At 38.1% G+C, this 16,351-nt stretch overlaps 1 protein-coding gene and 1 pseudogene across 1 annotated transcript in view; one reads left to right on the top strand and one right to left on the bottom strand.

Annotated features, from left to right (window-relative positions):
* ADGRV1 (adhesion G protein-coupled receptor V1) overlaps window positions 1–16,351 on the bottom strand; it is a 507,196-nt gene that overhangs the window by 101,075 nt on the left and 389,770 nt on the right.
* Window positions 10,612–11,401, top strand: LOC114501640 (annotated as a pseudogene).

The raw sequence follows: 16,351 nt of genomic DNA, 5'->3' as shown, positions 1-16,351 counted from the left end.
GGAGAAGGAGAATTTGAACCTAAGCAGTTGGTCCAGCTCCAAAGTCTCCTTCTTTAGCCACTTAACCACACTGTCTCTCTAAACAAAAGGGCTGCATGCCCTGGGCACTGAGCAATGTCTCCTCACAAAAGTTGTAGCAAGAACCACTGGAGCTTCAAAAATTATTGTCATCAAGAGATAAGGATATTAGTTTTGATTTAAAAAAATTAAGATTTATCAGCTTGAGTCAATATAATACTGAACAAAACTATATCCGGAACAGAAATTCCTCTGGAAAAAATATTGAACACAGATCAATTTGTGTCCAGGCTATGTACAACTCTAGTGCATTATAGCCAAGAACACACCATAGGCTTACTTCTTTGTTACAGCTGAAATAATGAATTAGAGATAGAACTTGAGTGTTCTGCTCCTAAGTGTTACCTCTGGTTATCCCAGATGGTGAACAGAAAATGACAGATACACACTGAATGGAGGATAAAAACAACCATACAAGGCTCAGGCTGTTGGTGAGTACACATTAATAAAAATGCTTGGGGTTCCTATTGACTCAAACTATAGCTTGTTTGTTCTCTTGTGAAAGAAAAAAAAGGAGGCAGAAATCAGGTTTTAAGGATCTCAATAAAGAATTGAAGCAAAAACAGTGAACCCTTTCAGCACTCTGAATCACATGTAAGACCATCATGGAGGCTGCTTTCTAGGGCGCCTCCCATGTATGTGTCCACAAGCACAAGTTTGTTAAAGCCTCGACACACACCACTTCGGAACTGCGTGCAGGAAACAGCACAGAGACTGTTTGCCAATGTGTGGGCTATTATTTTTTAAAGACTGCATTTTTTTCTAATTCTAAGTTTCATTCAGATTAAATTATCCTGATTTAATATTTAAAGATGGCTTTCTGCAATGGGGTTGGCTAAAAACTAAAAGGTACCAGGCTTAAGCAATGAAACATTTGTTCTAACATCCAAGGCAGTAGACATGTGTTGTGATGTCCAAATGAAGAGCTCTGGCCCAACTGTGCATTAAATACACCAGTTTACTTCATGGCCATAAAAAAGCATTATTTTTTATATACCAACTGTACTGATGCTTCTGATTCATTGTCATTTATGGCGACTTCCAACTGTATGACTTCTGGATATTGTTACTATTTAAAATAAAAAAGACTGTAGCGAAGCACAATCCTTTCATACTGCCTTAACTACTCAACTGATTTCAGAGGTATCAGTTGGGCAAAGCGTGGTGAGATCATCTTTGAACTGAACCAGCACATCTTCCTGTGCCATCAGTGTATGGATTAGAGTAATTAGGTAATTAGATCACAAGTGAGTCAATAAAACTAAGCACCTCAAGCTTAAAACCTCTGTGAAACAGTTAAATAACTTCCAAATTTCTTCAGCCTTAGAACTATTTCCCAATGGAGAGCTAATTTTAATCAAATCACCTAAGTTCATAAGGTGTTCCTTACACAAAAGGAAAGGGAAAACAGACAAATTAAGCACGTATTTATTTGCATATGTTGGGTTTGCTTTCAGAATATGGGGGCTGTGGAGGGCAGGGGAGAGTATTGGGGAGAAAAAGGGGACAACTGTAATTGGACAAAAAAAAGACTTTTTAAAGAAAATTGCAAATCAGTGTAGTTTCATAATTATATTAAGGTAGAGATTATATCAACTAACTGAAGTTAATAATTAAGATCTGGCCTCTGAAATCTTCCCTCCGACTTCAGGAAATTTTTCTCTTTCATGCAGGTTCTAGCCCAGGTTGTACCATAAAGAGGTTACTTTACATTGGGTATGGGCTCAATCCCATTATCACTTTATCTCTTTAAATAAAGAGATAAAACTATAGAAGGAGAGGTTAGGTAGAAAACGGGCCTTTAGTTTCTTTGCTGAACCCAAATTCTATCACTCAATTCCATTTGGTCTTGGATTAAGTATTAAGTCTATTCATAAAGGTGTCATACCATGTGTTTTTAATCTAGTATGACTTATGATATCAATAAACTCCATCTTTCATAATTACTGCTACAATGAACTCTTAATTGATAGTAATAATAGACGGAGACAATGGATCAGGTGATCTAAAACTGCAGATAATTGAAAATTATATCAGTATCATCTCATCATTTATCTTTTACTTCAATTAACAGCATACTTGGCTTCTAGGCACTGAAAACAGAATAGCTGGAAAGATGGGCAATCTAGGGGTTTGCTATGCATGATGATAACATCAGCATAAATATATTTGTTCGGTAGGTCTGCAATATACTTTCCATTCACAGATTAATTAAAACTTGAGTATATATACAAATTAGCATCAGCACACATTCAGTCAGCAAATATTTTAGAGTCTATTATGCTCCAGGCCCTAAGATGCAAAATTGCATAACATGTGAATCATGCCCCTAGGAAGGCTGTATTCATCTAACTTGTCACTGAGTCTGAGCAGCACAGGGCCCCCAAAAGGCCAATATGAGAAGGTACTCTGTTTTAAAAGATTTTGCAGAAGGCCCCTAATTCATTCCAACACTTATGAACTACCAGTTAAAAATTTCCCTATCTCACCCTGGCTGACATAGCTCAGTGGATTGAGCGCGGGCTACGAACCAAAGTGTCGCAGGTTCGATTCCCAGCCAGGGTACATGCCTGGGTTACAGGCCTCGGCCCCCAGCAACCGCACATTGATGTTTCTCTCTCTCTCTCTCTTTCTCCCTCCCTTCCCTCTCTAAAAATAAATATAAATAAAATCTTTTAAAAAATTTCCCTATCTCTAATCCAAATAGTTCATGATTCTACTCAAACTTGACATCTATTATCCTCTTAATAGGCTTTATTTTGCATAGACAAAGCACTACATACATATTTATTGATTTTAAAATTTTATTTTTTTCCCATTACTAATCTTCATAGGACTCTTCTGAATCCTTTCCAACTGGACAGTCAGGGCTTCATTCTCTGGCCACACTGATTGGTTCAGAGATGAGTAATGATTCAGTCTTCCCTGTTTTCGTGGTAGGAAAGCAACAGACTTTTCCACTGGGAAACCAGAAGGACCATGTAGGCTAACAGCTGCCAGTGGCCTCTTCCCACTTCATGGAGAAAACCGGCCCAATCATGAAAATAACAAAGGCACCCAGAGGTGAGTCATGTACTGAGACAGAACTGATATTTTTTTATTCAGAGCTGCCTGAATGTTACAATGCTCTTAAAGTTTTTATATACATAAGCTACGTGTTTTCTTATTCTAGTTTGATTTGGGTTTTTGTTAATTGATTTTAAGTACTCCAAAAAAATGCTCCTAGGAGTTCCTTAATTCTAAATAACTTACACAGTGTGGACATCAGGTTCACTACATATCTGACCAATATGGTTGCGTATCTACTACACATTCTGAATGTCTGTGGACAGTAAGACAACATGAGGAAAGTCCCAGAATTAACACACTGGGAATTTAGGGAGTATTAATGATAGCATTAAACCTTAATTTAAATTGTACAATTTAGGAGGAATCACACTGGTAGGAAAATCTGAAGTTATTTTTTTTTAAACCAACTGATAGCATAAGGACACCCTTTCTTCAATGGATTCAAGCAAAAAGAACTACCATTGAGATTAAGAGGTGTGCGTGACATCTCAATCCCTATAGCTCATCTTTCATCTGCACCAAAGTTAGTTCTCAGAGCTCTGGAGAGAATCGGATTCCTTATGTGTATATATCTAAAATGCTTGCTGTCACTGAAATAGAAGTGAATTTATGAGGTAAATTCCCAAGAGGCTAGTTAATTCCTTCTAGGCATTCTGCCTGTGCAGTTGCCCATGCCAGAAATCTGAGAATCATCCATGACTTTCTTTTTTCCTTCTAAATCAAATCAATCACCTACGCCTGACAGCTATATGAATATTTTTTTTGAATCCATTCATTTCCCTTTGTCTATACTTCCACTGTCTATAGACCAGATCACTATCATCTCTTGCCTGGCTTATGGTAATAAGCTATGAACTCCACTGTCAACATTCACTTATTCCCTTACAACCCTTTTCTTATAAAACACTGTGCATGGGGGGCGGGGGTTACTTTTAAAATGTAAGTATAACAAGGGCATATACCTGCTTTTAACCCTTCAGTGACTGTGCATTATCATCAGGTTCAAGTCCAAAACTCAGTCTGGTCCCTGCTTACCTTATTCTGATCTAGTAATACTGGCATTCTTATTCCTCCAATAATACAGGCTTCCCTCATCCAGTAGGATTACCCTTCTACTCAGAACATTATATTCCCTGCTCTTAACCTGGTAATTGCTACTACTATGTTAGGCTTTGTTTTTAAGTGTTACTTCCTCAGGAACATCTTTGACATCACAAACTAGGTCAAGTCCCCACAACACACAATTTCATAAATCTATTTGATTTCCTCTGGTGGAATTTACACAAATTATTTGAATCATTTTTAAGGGCTATCTGTTTAAAGCCTGTAAGCCTCCTGAAGGCAGTCACTATATATATCTTGTTCCTTTCTTATTCCCCCAATTAAAATGAAGAGATCATTAATTACCTATCTATCCATACAAATGACATTGTTTCCCCCTCCCCAGCTAACATGTGACAATATCTCTCCTCCCTGACTTGATGGAACCTGGGTTGGGAGATGGGTCTCACATATTTCACGTTTTAGGTGAAATATTCAAATTAAAACTATAAATTATTACACCCATATTATTACCCTACCAACCACACCCAAGCAGGCGTTACTTCTGCTGGACCCTGTATATTACAAAACAATAGTAATCAAAGTAGTATGGTATAAAAACAGACACATAGATCAACAGAACAGAATAAAAAGCCCAGAGATAAACCCATACATGCATGGTTAATTAATTTACAACAAAAGAGTCCAGAATATACAAGGGGGGAAAACATCCTCTTCAATAAATGGTGCTGGGAAACTAGACAGCCACATGCAAAAGAACGAAACTGGACCACTGTCTTATATCATACATAAAAATTAACTAAAAATGGGTTAAAACTTGAATGTCAGACCCCAAATCATAGAACTTCTAGAAGAAAATACAGGTGGTAAGCTCTACAACTTACATCTTGGTGATGATTTTCTGAATTTGGTACCAAGCAAAGGCAACAAAAACAAAAATCAACAAGTGGGACTCCGTCAACTAAAAAGCTGCTTCTGCATTGTCCCTGTGCATCTTGGAGGGCAAGGGGAACTGACGTGAACGTGAGCTGTATGACTCACTGTGTCACCAGTATTAACGTTACTTTGTCTTGGACCCAGAATTCTATTATCTGCCATTATTTATGAAGCTGCACCAGGTTAATTTGTGAGCTAGCCAGGAGGGTACAATTTCAGATCCACTGGAATTCCTGACAAGGAGGACAATTATGCTTTGTAATCCTTAACATTAAAAAAACTAACAAAAAATGTTTACATCTGACTTCCTACCAGAAACTCTTAAACCATGAATTCTTGACCTGAGGTTCATGGATGGGTTTCATGGGCATTGTAAATCCCAAACACTGTTTAACATAGTAGTTGAAACTAGTAAACAGCTTTTATCAGATTTTCCAATGGGTCAAAGAAATAGTAAGAACCATTTAAGGACACATGCCTTACTTCCTTAGGATTTTAGATTTAGTTTGTATATATTAGAATAAGTTGAAAGACAGTGATTTCTTCATTCAGCATACTTTAAATGTCAGATATGTGATACTTAATCTAACACCCTAATCTGTCAGCCTCCTTCCTTACCTTCATATTTTTATTCTCCAGTCCTTGAGCTAATGTATGTGGTGTGAGTAGGGGAATCTCAGCTAATATGTGTACATGGTACACTAGTGCCAGACATTTTTTCCAAGAGCTTTACATGCATTAACTCATTTATTACAATGACCACATGAAATAGGTACTCTTATTATTGTTATTATTATTATTGTATGCTACAGATGAGGTAACTGAAGAGCAGAGAAGTTAAATAACTTGTCCAAGGTTACACAGCTAGTAGGTATTAGAGAAAGACTTGAAATCTGGCAGACAGATATATGAATTTATCTATGATCTTGATGTCTAAGCTATACTGGCTTTTGAATTTGATTAAATTTTTAAATCTTTTGAGATTCCATTTGCTGTTATGTATTGGCTTTGTTGTATAGGGAACCATTCCACATGGCATGGGGAATGTAGCTCAGCCCGATTCAGAAAACCGACGGGGAGGGAGGTCAGCACATAGGAACCACGTCCAGGGATAGGTTCTCCCATGGGGAATCAGGCCTGCATTGTACCTAGGCTGCTATGAGGCTCGCCTTTGCTAAACTTCCTCACCCTGAATTGAGGCAGCAAATGCTTACTGTATATCTCTAAAGTAACTTTCTAAAATCTGCGCTAAACCTCCCAAGTATGGAGTGTAACCAGTTCAACCATTTTTCCCCTTGATCTGCAACATCCTTCTCTTTAAAGTAATTAGCAACATTCTTTCCTTTGTTATCTGTAAAAGGTAATCACCTACAAGGAACCTGTGCATAGTAAATGAGGACCATCCTCAATATAATATGCCCAGAAAAGCAATAGAAGCCTGTCCAGGCAGGGGTCAGGGCCCTCTCTCTCACTCAGAGAGCAGCCTACCGTCCCTTTTTCTCCACAGGTTTTCTGTAGTCCCTGTGAATTTGTTCGTGGCATCCACAACCCACAGACCCCATGGTCCAGGGTCTGCATCATTGTTGTGGTAGTTGATTTGATCTAACTGAATGGGGTTAGTTAATAATATAAATACATACAAAATAAAAATAGCTTATCAATCATATTCTTATATATTTCATTATTTAACAAAACCAGAGTTAGTCAAAGCATTTCAGAAAATTGTTGTCAAGCAAAAAGTTGTAAAATGGTTCTACAACATATACTGAGAAAGCAAAAATATATTATTTCAAAATCTGATAAACAGAATTCTTCTTAGGGATATAATTTGTTTAGCAAAACTTCTTAATAGGCCATTGGGAGCTAAATGCATAGGTCACAAAAGAAAGAAAAGGTAAAACTAAGGGAAACAGAGTCTTAAGATTCTGATTCACTCTTCAAAATAAAGTGAGAAAAAATAGTTTCTTTCCATGGGCAGCTCAAGAACACTGCAGAGTTTAAGGAGGACAAGAACATATGGCAGGCCTGGCAATGGAAGAGAAAAGGGTTGGATGGAAGAAGCAAGAGGCACTGAGAAAATCTTTATGTTGCAGAAGATGGGGGAAGCTTTAAAAGTTTTGCCCTTTGAGACAGTATGGATGCACCTGGAGAACAGTTTGCTGAGTCAAATAAGCCAGTCAGGGAAAGAGAAATGCCATATGATTTCAGTCATATGTGGAATCTAATAAAGAAACTGAACTAAGAAGGAAAGTGGGGACATACTCATAGATGGAGAGCAGGATGACAGCTGGAGGGGAAGTTAGGAGGTAGAGGGATTGAGTGAAAAAGGAAAAAGAACTCATGGACCTGGACAACAGTGTGGTGATTGCTGGGGGGAGGTGGGTATAAGGGTATTAAATGGTAATGGGAAAATACAATAAACATTAAATTAAAAAATAAAGACATTAAGGAAAATGTCTGTTACACTGTTCAGTTTCTCTTCACCCTGCCTTGTGCTTGTAGAATTTGGCAGGACACAAAAAAACAAAAGGAGTCTATCTTTCATGTCTGTGTTGATAAGAGACAGAGAGAAGAAAACGCACAGAAGAAGTAGATGCAGAGTTGAGGGAGGGAACAGGAGGCAGGAAGGAATCCAAGGCATAAGTTCCAGTGGAAACTCTGGTGAGTACCTGTGATAGGGAATCAGGCCAAACTCTCAAAACCATTATGTGGAAGGGTGACCCAGGAGAACAGAGTACTTAATAAATAAAAGTTCTAGAAGGTATCCTTTTCTAAAGCTAACAGAGTAATTGATGTTAATAATCCACTGACACTGGTCACCCTCTTGAATCGTCCTGAAATGTTCAGAAAACCTTGTGTCAGAGGTGTCATCTGTAGAGGCAGATTCTTCCACAGGACTTTCATTGTTCAGACTTAACCAGGCTTAAATTCTGCAATCCAGATTTTCTTGTATTGAAATATAATGTGTTTTGTATGCAGACTACCTTGAGTGGTTTTCAAAAGCCTCAGAAAAATGCCTGGGTAACTTCCATGGTCTTCCAAGTACATTTTGGGAGATTTAGAGGATAGAAAACAATTATTGTTCCCATGCTTTTTAGAACACTCAACCAAACGAATGACATTTTTAAAAATTAAATGAAATTTAAATTTAAATGAAAAAGTTAAATGAAATTATTTTTAAAGATTTTATTTATTTATTTTTAGAGAGGGAAGGGAGGGAGAAAGAGAGAGAGAGAGAGAAACATCAATGTGCAGTTGCTGGGGGTCATGGCCTGCAACCCAGGCATGTACCCTCACTGGGAATCGAACCTGCGACACTTTGGTTCATAGCCTGCGCTCAATAAACTGATCTAAGCCAGCCAGGGCTTAAATGAAATTTTTAAAAATTTAAAATAAAAGCTAAAGAATTTTAAAATTTTGGTATTCATATCTAATATTCATATATAAAATCAAGTTATTACAAAACTAAAGTAGGTTAAGAATTTCAACACAATAAATTTTATTATATTATACTTAATAAAACAAAATAGATAAGAAAAGGGGTTAATTACTCAAGTAAAGAAAGTAGAAGGAAGAGAATAATAAAATATAAGCCAACATTGGTGAAATAGAAACAAATAAACAACAGTAGGGAGAGATGATTTTAACTTCACCTCTGCATCACCATTGCCAAGTGACCCTTGGCATCACCTTGGGCCAAGCGACCCTTATCTCTTGCCTCCATTACAATAGCCTCCTCACTTTTCCACCTGCTTCTATTTATATTTGAAACTGTAAAGCAGATCATCTCATTCCTTCCACAGTGTAAACCCAGCGTCCTTATACTTATTTCTGCAACTTCTTTCTCTCTCGCTTACTCTACTTGGGCCACACTGGCCTCTTTGCAATTCCCAGACATAACTGGCATGTTCATGCCTTAGGGCCTCTGCACTAGCTGTTCCCTCTGCAGGGATATTCCTTCCCAGATAAGGACATGGTTAACTTCCCAGATAAATCTTTGGTCAAACCTCATCTTCTCAATAACACCTTTCTTTCAACTCTTCTTTAACATTGCAACCCACATGCACTTTATACCCTACAGCACTTCTCAATACAGATTACCTTGCTCAATTCTTTTTATAGCATTTCTCATAATATTATTATAGTAGGTATGTAGCTGGTTAGCTATTAACAAAGGAAGAAAGCAAATGGAATCAGACATTAAGCCTGATTAACTAAGAAGGTGCAGCTTCACAGACATCCCAGGGGGCAGCTAATTGTGCTCCCCGCCAAAGGGACTTAATCCCTGATCAGGTGGCTTTCCACCCTCCCCAGGGAATAACTGCTCCATTCCCTCAGAAGTGGAGGGGGGGGGATAGTGAGTGAGGGGGCACTGGTGAGCAGGGAATTCCTCCACTGAGGCATACATATTAGGAGCCATTATGGTGACATAAAGGGGAGGTGTCTAGTCTGGGGAAAAGATCAGATAAGATAAGGGCATGGAATGCCTGAAGATCCAGGAAAAAGCTTGGATAGGGTGAGGGTCCAGCACAAACTTGGGAAGGATTGAAAAGAAGACTGGTTAGTTTGAAAGAAAGCCTGCTCTCTCCCATACCCAAGATAATATAAACAAAGCTTAAGAAAGGCCTGAGGTTCCTTCATTCATGTGCAGTCTCTGTAACAGCTGCATGAGCCTGGGCTAAAGTGTGGCACCTACTGGGCTGGAGCACAGCTGGGAGCAGAGGCCATGCTGGACTACTAGAGCCCAGGGTGATGCATTACAGTTGTGGATCCTGATCCTCCTGGTGGGCACTTGTGCTCACAGGCCCAGGACTTCTTCTTCGGCGGACAGAGCTGAGCCACCTGATTGTGAATGAGTCATAGGCACCTGGGGACAATCGTTTGTTTTCATCCCAGCAAATCTTACCATGATGCCTCCAGTCTTCCTAGGCATGGGTCCCCAAAATGCATTTCCCGTGACTATGTCCAAGAATCCTATTGCTACCAGCAACAATATCCCATATACTTAACTATACTTGTTGTTTGTCTCTGCCTCATAAGCACCACAGAGTAGGGATCTAAGATCTATTTATTTATTTTTCACTGTTCTTTTTGTTTTATTTTGTCTTCTCATCATAATCACTTAGAACACAGCAGGAGCATGACATACAGCAGTTACTCCACATAATTTACTGATTACATGAATGAAGTACAATTGTTTACAAAGCTACTGCTTTGAAAAGATACTAACAATCATTGGCATTATCCATCATTACAAAGAAAGAAGGCATAAAATGAACATTCAGAATGAAAAGGAGATAAAACTTTAGATATAAGAAACTAATATGAAGCATTGTATGCCAACAAATTGGAATACTTAGATAAAATAAACAGTTTTCTAGGGAAAAATTCTAAAGTGATTCATTAAAAAGACAAAAAACATGAATATACCAAGAACTTTTAAATACAGTGGAGACATTTTCTGTGCCTGGCACAGCAATGGCTCGTGGTCCTGAAAAGCACCTAAATCATGCAGCAGCTCCAAAGAATTGGATGCTTGATAAGCTGACCCGCGTGTTTGCTCCTCAGCCATCTTCCAGTGCCCACAAGCTCAGAGAATATCTCCTTCTCATCATTTTCTTAAGGAAGTATGCCCTGACAGGAGATGAAGCAAAGATCTGCATGCAGTTTATTAAAATTGATGGCAAGGTCGAACTGATATAACTCCCCTGTGGTGTTATGGATGAGATCAGCCTGACAAGACTGGAGAGAATTTCCATCTGATCTGTGACACCAAGGGTCGATTTGCTATTCATCCTATTACACCTGAGGGGACCACATTTGAGTTGTGCAAAGGGAGGAAGATCTTTGTCCTCACCTACTAACCCATGATGCTTAGACCATCAGCTACCTTGGCCCCCTCACCAAAGTGAATGACAACATTCAGACTGACTGGGATACTGGCAAAATTACTGGTTTCATCACGTTTGACACTGGTAACCAGCATGTGGTGACCAGAGGTGCTACGCTGGGATAAATTGGTGTGCTTACCAACAGAGAGAGATACCCTAGTTCTTTTGAGACAGTTCATGTGACAGATGCCAAAGGCAATGGCTTTGCTGTCCAGCTCTCCAATATTTTTGTTACTGGCAAAGGCAACAAACCATGGATTTCCCTTCAGCATGGAAAGGGCATCAGCCACAGCACTGCCAAGGAGAGAGACAAGAGACTAGCACCCACACACAGCAGTGGGTACAGTGAGCTCAAAGTGACATGATTGGAATAGTCTTTGTACTTAATTAAGGGTAACACAGCATACATAAATTAATAAGTTGGAGATAAAACTCACCCCGCATTTGCAGGTTTTACAGCGGGGTTCAGCAAGCCTTTATTGGAAAGATAACTCCCCCTTAAACAAACTGTATCAAAAAATAGAAAGCTGTTCACCTAATTTTTGATGCTACCATCAAAACACCAGAAATATATGAGAATCATTTTAATCCAATTTCTTGCCTATGAATACACATGCAAAAAATATTAGTAATCTGAATCAAGAGTGGAATGAAACAAGTAAGACTTATTCAAAGATTTCAAAGAGTGCTTAACATAAAGATATCTATCAACATAATCTCATCATTAAAAAATTATGGGAGAACTATCATATATCAATTAAAAGAATATGGTGTTTGTACATGAATAAGAAAATGGAAGAGAAAAAAAAAGTCTACCCACACCCTGGCTGCTGTGGCTCAGTGGATTGAATGCCTATGAACCAAAGGGTCATTGGTTCGATTCCCAGTCAGGGCACATGCCTGGTTTGCAGGGTAGTTCCCTGATTAGGGGACGTGAAAAAGGCAACCACACATCGATGTTTCTCTCCCTTTCTTTCTCTTTCCCTTACCCTTTCTCTAAATATTAAATAAAATCTTTAAAAAAGTCTACCCACATTTAAATAAAAATTTTAGTATATATAAACAAATGTGTGGAGAATAAATGGTACTCAGACAATTGGTTATTATCTAAAAAATAGATCTCTACTTTATACCACTCACAAAATACATTCTAGATGAGTAAAATGTCTAAATGTATAAAGTAAAACTTCAAATATTGGTGTCCATCAGTAAATGAATGGATCAAAAAACTATGGTACATTTACACAATGGAATTCTATGCAGCAGAAAGAAAGAAGGAGCTCCTACCCTTTGGGTCAGCATGCATGGAACTGGAAAGCAATATGCTAAGCAAAATAAGCCAAGCAGTGAAAGACAAATACCATACGATCTCACCTTTAATAGGAACCTAATCAACAAAACAAACAAGCAAAATACAAGCAAAGACACTGAAATAGAGGACAGGCTGACAGTGACCAGAGAGGAGAGGGGAGGGAATTTCAGGGGAAAAGGGGAAGGGTTTACAGGAACAAGTATAAAGGACACATGGACAAAAACAAGAGGCAGGTAGAAACAGGAGGGAGGTGGGGAGGTTTGGAGGGGTGGGTTGGGATGGGAGTAAAAGGCAGAAAACTGTACTTGAACAACAATTAAAATAAAAAAAATAAAAAGACAATATAAGAGATTGTGATATTAGTATAGATTATTTCTTAAGCAAGGTACAAAAACACAAGTGTTAAAGGAAAATAACGATTAATATCATTGATAAGTTGATAGTATCAACTATCAACTTAAATACTTTACTGATATGCACCAAAAAGACAAGGGACAGAAGCAGATACTTGTCACATATTTCAGAAATGATTATTATCATGAAAAACAGTTATATAAAAATTCCTACAAATCAATAAGAAAAAGACAATTTATTAGAAAATGGGCAATTATGTGAATGGACAAGGCACCAAGTGTGGATGAAGCTGAGCGGATCTGCTGCTGTATAGTTGCAGGGGTATGAACTGTTGCAAATATTTTCCAAAGCAGTTTGTCAGTGTCTACTAAAGCTGAAGATGTGCCCCCCAAAAGTCCAGCAACTTCACTTCTAGTTATATATGTTCCAAAGCTTTGTATAGATGCATATGCAAATGTGTTCACCAAACCACTGTTTGTAACAACAAAAAAGTGGGGAAAACCTACGTGTGTATCTATGGATAGCTAATAAATTGGAAACATATAGTATTGCACATTCATATCTTGGCATAGAGAAGAACAGTTTAAAGAAATAAACTACAGGTATCTATATCATGTTGGAATAACCCTTAAAATATTGTATTGAGTAAACAAGCAAATTGTGAATAGATAAGAACATTTATATAAATTATTATTCTACATAGTTCACTGAGAGCATGAAAACATGGGTAGAAAGGATATAACTTTTACAATATGAAAGTGGAGAAAGGGGAGTTGATCTAGATCTATGGTATATTTCTTAAAAAAAAAAAAAAACTAAAGAAAAAATGTCTTATGTTTCACCTGACCCTTGGCTCTGTCATGCTTGGTAAGTGGTAAGTCTGAAATGGGTTGTGTTTAAAGAGGCTGGTCCTTGATGGTAGAGATGACTTAACAGTGGGCAGAGCAAGGCATCATTGCTAATGACTAGGATAGATCTAGTCATATGTACACAATGGGTGTTATGGGAGAATAAGCTTAGGGGTAAGACGTGGGTTGGGTGAGACACACACAAAAAAAGTAAAATAAAAGTATACCAAAACTGACTTTAAGGAATCAAAGTCAGCTTGAAGTCTTTTGGAAATAGACCCACAAGTAAATAGGCAATCAAGAAGGATTGGGGAAGCTGATCTTTTTAAATATAACTTTCTTGTACAATCAGGACTATAATCCAGGCCAAACCTTGATTCTCTTTGGATCCCTAGGTTCTAGGGCGTCAGGCCCTGTAGGAGTATGTAGATTGTTGGGTACGAGTGAGAGGGGGAATAGTGGAATTGTTCGTATCCTCACAGATTTTGGTAGGAACCTTTCCCTACACTGTAATCCAGATAGTCTCAAAACAGATTCAGAAGCAGAAGTAAAGTATAACTCTATTCTTTACTCATAAATCATTTTCCTATTTCTTTTTATAAGAAATGAGAACAGAGAAAAGTTGAAATCCAACCTTTCGTTGGTTTAGAGAATTACAAACAATTGAAAAAAAGCAAAACAGGACCTGAGAAGCAAGTAGGTCTCTTGTGTCTTCCAGCACACAAAGCCTGTTATTTAAGAAATCCTGATTTAGAAAACAAATTTCATGAACAACAAAAGAAAGTCTGCTGGCTTGATAATGCTTTAAAAAAAACACACCAGCAGGCTTTTTAAAAAGGTCATTGTAAGATCAGTATTTATATCACCAACAATATTGTCAATAAATTAGATGTACTATTGTACAACACAGGAAAAAGCAATGTTCCTTGTTTATCTTTGGCTGCTGTTGACTTTTAGCTCTACTGTGGGAAAGAGAACTCAAACAATGCTAAGGTTTCCCTTAAAGAGATCCTGATTAGACAGTCTTGAGCAATGCGTGGAGCACAGTATACTAACACAGGAGTGCAAAATCAAAATCTCTGTCATCCCCTCCCTATAAGCAGACAGCCAAGTCACTCCAGTGTGTCCCCAGCTCAGAGGAGAGCCTTCTCCTTCCACGACCTTGCTCTTTGCCCTGAGTGCCTGTCACATTTAGCTTAATATCCTTCTTAACCCCCTTTCTCATGCTTTTCCCATATCTTTTCATATTCTGGGATGGCTTGCTTTGCTCCCAAACAAGGAAATGCACCCTCTGTATCATAACTTCTCAGCATTTCAAATTAACAGAATTGCCAAAGTGGGCATTGTAAAGAATGTGAGAAATTCACATTCCCTCTAGGTTCTATGACAAGGTTTAGGGGCCCAAGAACTTCAATGAATTTATATATGCACATTCCTTGAAAGAGAGCAAGTTCTAAGCTTTTATTAGATTATCATAGAGGTTAGCAACCATCATTTACTCCCTTAATTGTTTTATAAACTGGAAAATGAAGAACAGATATTGTTCCTTTCTTCTTGCAAACAGCTCTAATGGCAAAGAGTCCACTGGTCCCATGGACTTTGGTCCTATGCTCGTTGCACTGTGAGACCTGAGGGTAACCGGTCTTTACAATAACGTTCATTCTTAAGGATAACTGACATTTTCACTGAGGCCCTCAGTGTTCCCATCCCTCACCTGCCAGGGCTTTTGGCATGCCTGTAAAATCCATTCAGCACAGATGGCTGTGTTGCCTGTGAGTTCAGGAATGTTCATGTTCAAAGTGCTATTAGACCTCCTTAAGAGCTTCAACAATGAACACGTTCCCTCTATTAACTTAAATCCAAAGAGGCACCTGTCCAAAGTCATCCCCACCTAATAGTACACATTTATGTCCTTCTCAGTATCAAGCATAGAGGTTCAATCTTAAAATTTTCAATTTTTCAGGACTTGTGGGAAAGGGAATTGTACCAAGATTTTTAAAAATTAAATTGCAGGATTTTTAAACAGTACTTTGGTTAATATTCACAAAACAATAAAGTGGCCAGACAAACTTGTACTGCTTTATTTTTTTTTAATAGGCATTGTTTTATGTCCTACTCCAATAAATTATTTTGCATTTAGTTTGCTGGCATCACACCGATTCTGCTTTCAAGCATTTGCAAACTTTTAATGTTATTTGAACTTTCCTAAAGGTTAACAGAATTGTAGGCTAGTAGTTTAAAGACTGACCTTGGAGCAGGTTCACATCCCAGCTAAGCTACTTGCTAGCTGTGTGACTTGTACAAGGCTTATATAATTGCTTGGTGCCTCAGTTTTCTCATTTCTAAAATGGAGCTAATAATGGTATCCACTTCATACCAGCACTTTGTAATAAGCACTTAAGAGTCATTATTTTTGTTTTTATTAGTTGGCATTTTCTTGGTTATTATCTCATCAATACAACGTGCCCAATCCTTTAAATGTGTCACCTCTGCCTTCTTGGGAGTTGAGGTGGTTTTGTTTTAGAGCTCACCCACCAAGTTGTCTATGTCCTCTGACTTATTTCATTTAAACAGTATACCGAGAGTTCCTGGACAAATCCCAGTGGTACAATAAAACTAAAACAGGTTGTTTCAGCTCCTTGTTTGTTCTACCAATGGAGGTAACTGGAATAAATGGAGTGGTCCAATGTGGAAACAAATGTTTGTGGTTTGTGTGGTCTCATTTCATCGTTGCTAAACGGTGATGGTCCTGGTTCACAGGCAGCCATTCTGAACGTTTGCTGAAGGGTAGGGAAAGACCT

Source organism: Phyllostomus discolor, chromosome 3 (genome assembly GCF_004126475.2).
Source record: "Phyllostomus discolor isolate MPI-MPIP mPhyDis1 chromosome 3, mPhyDis1.pri.v3, whole genome shotgun sequence".
Classification (NCBI taxonomy): Eukaryota; Metazoa; Chordata; class Mammalia; order Chiroptera; family Phyllostomidae; genus Phyllostomus; species Phyllostomus discolor.
The sequence above is the reverse complement of the archived record's forward strand: the minus strand, read 5'-3'. Positions and strand labels throughout refer to the sequence as shown.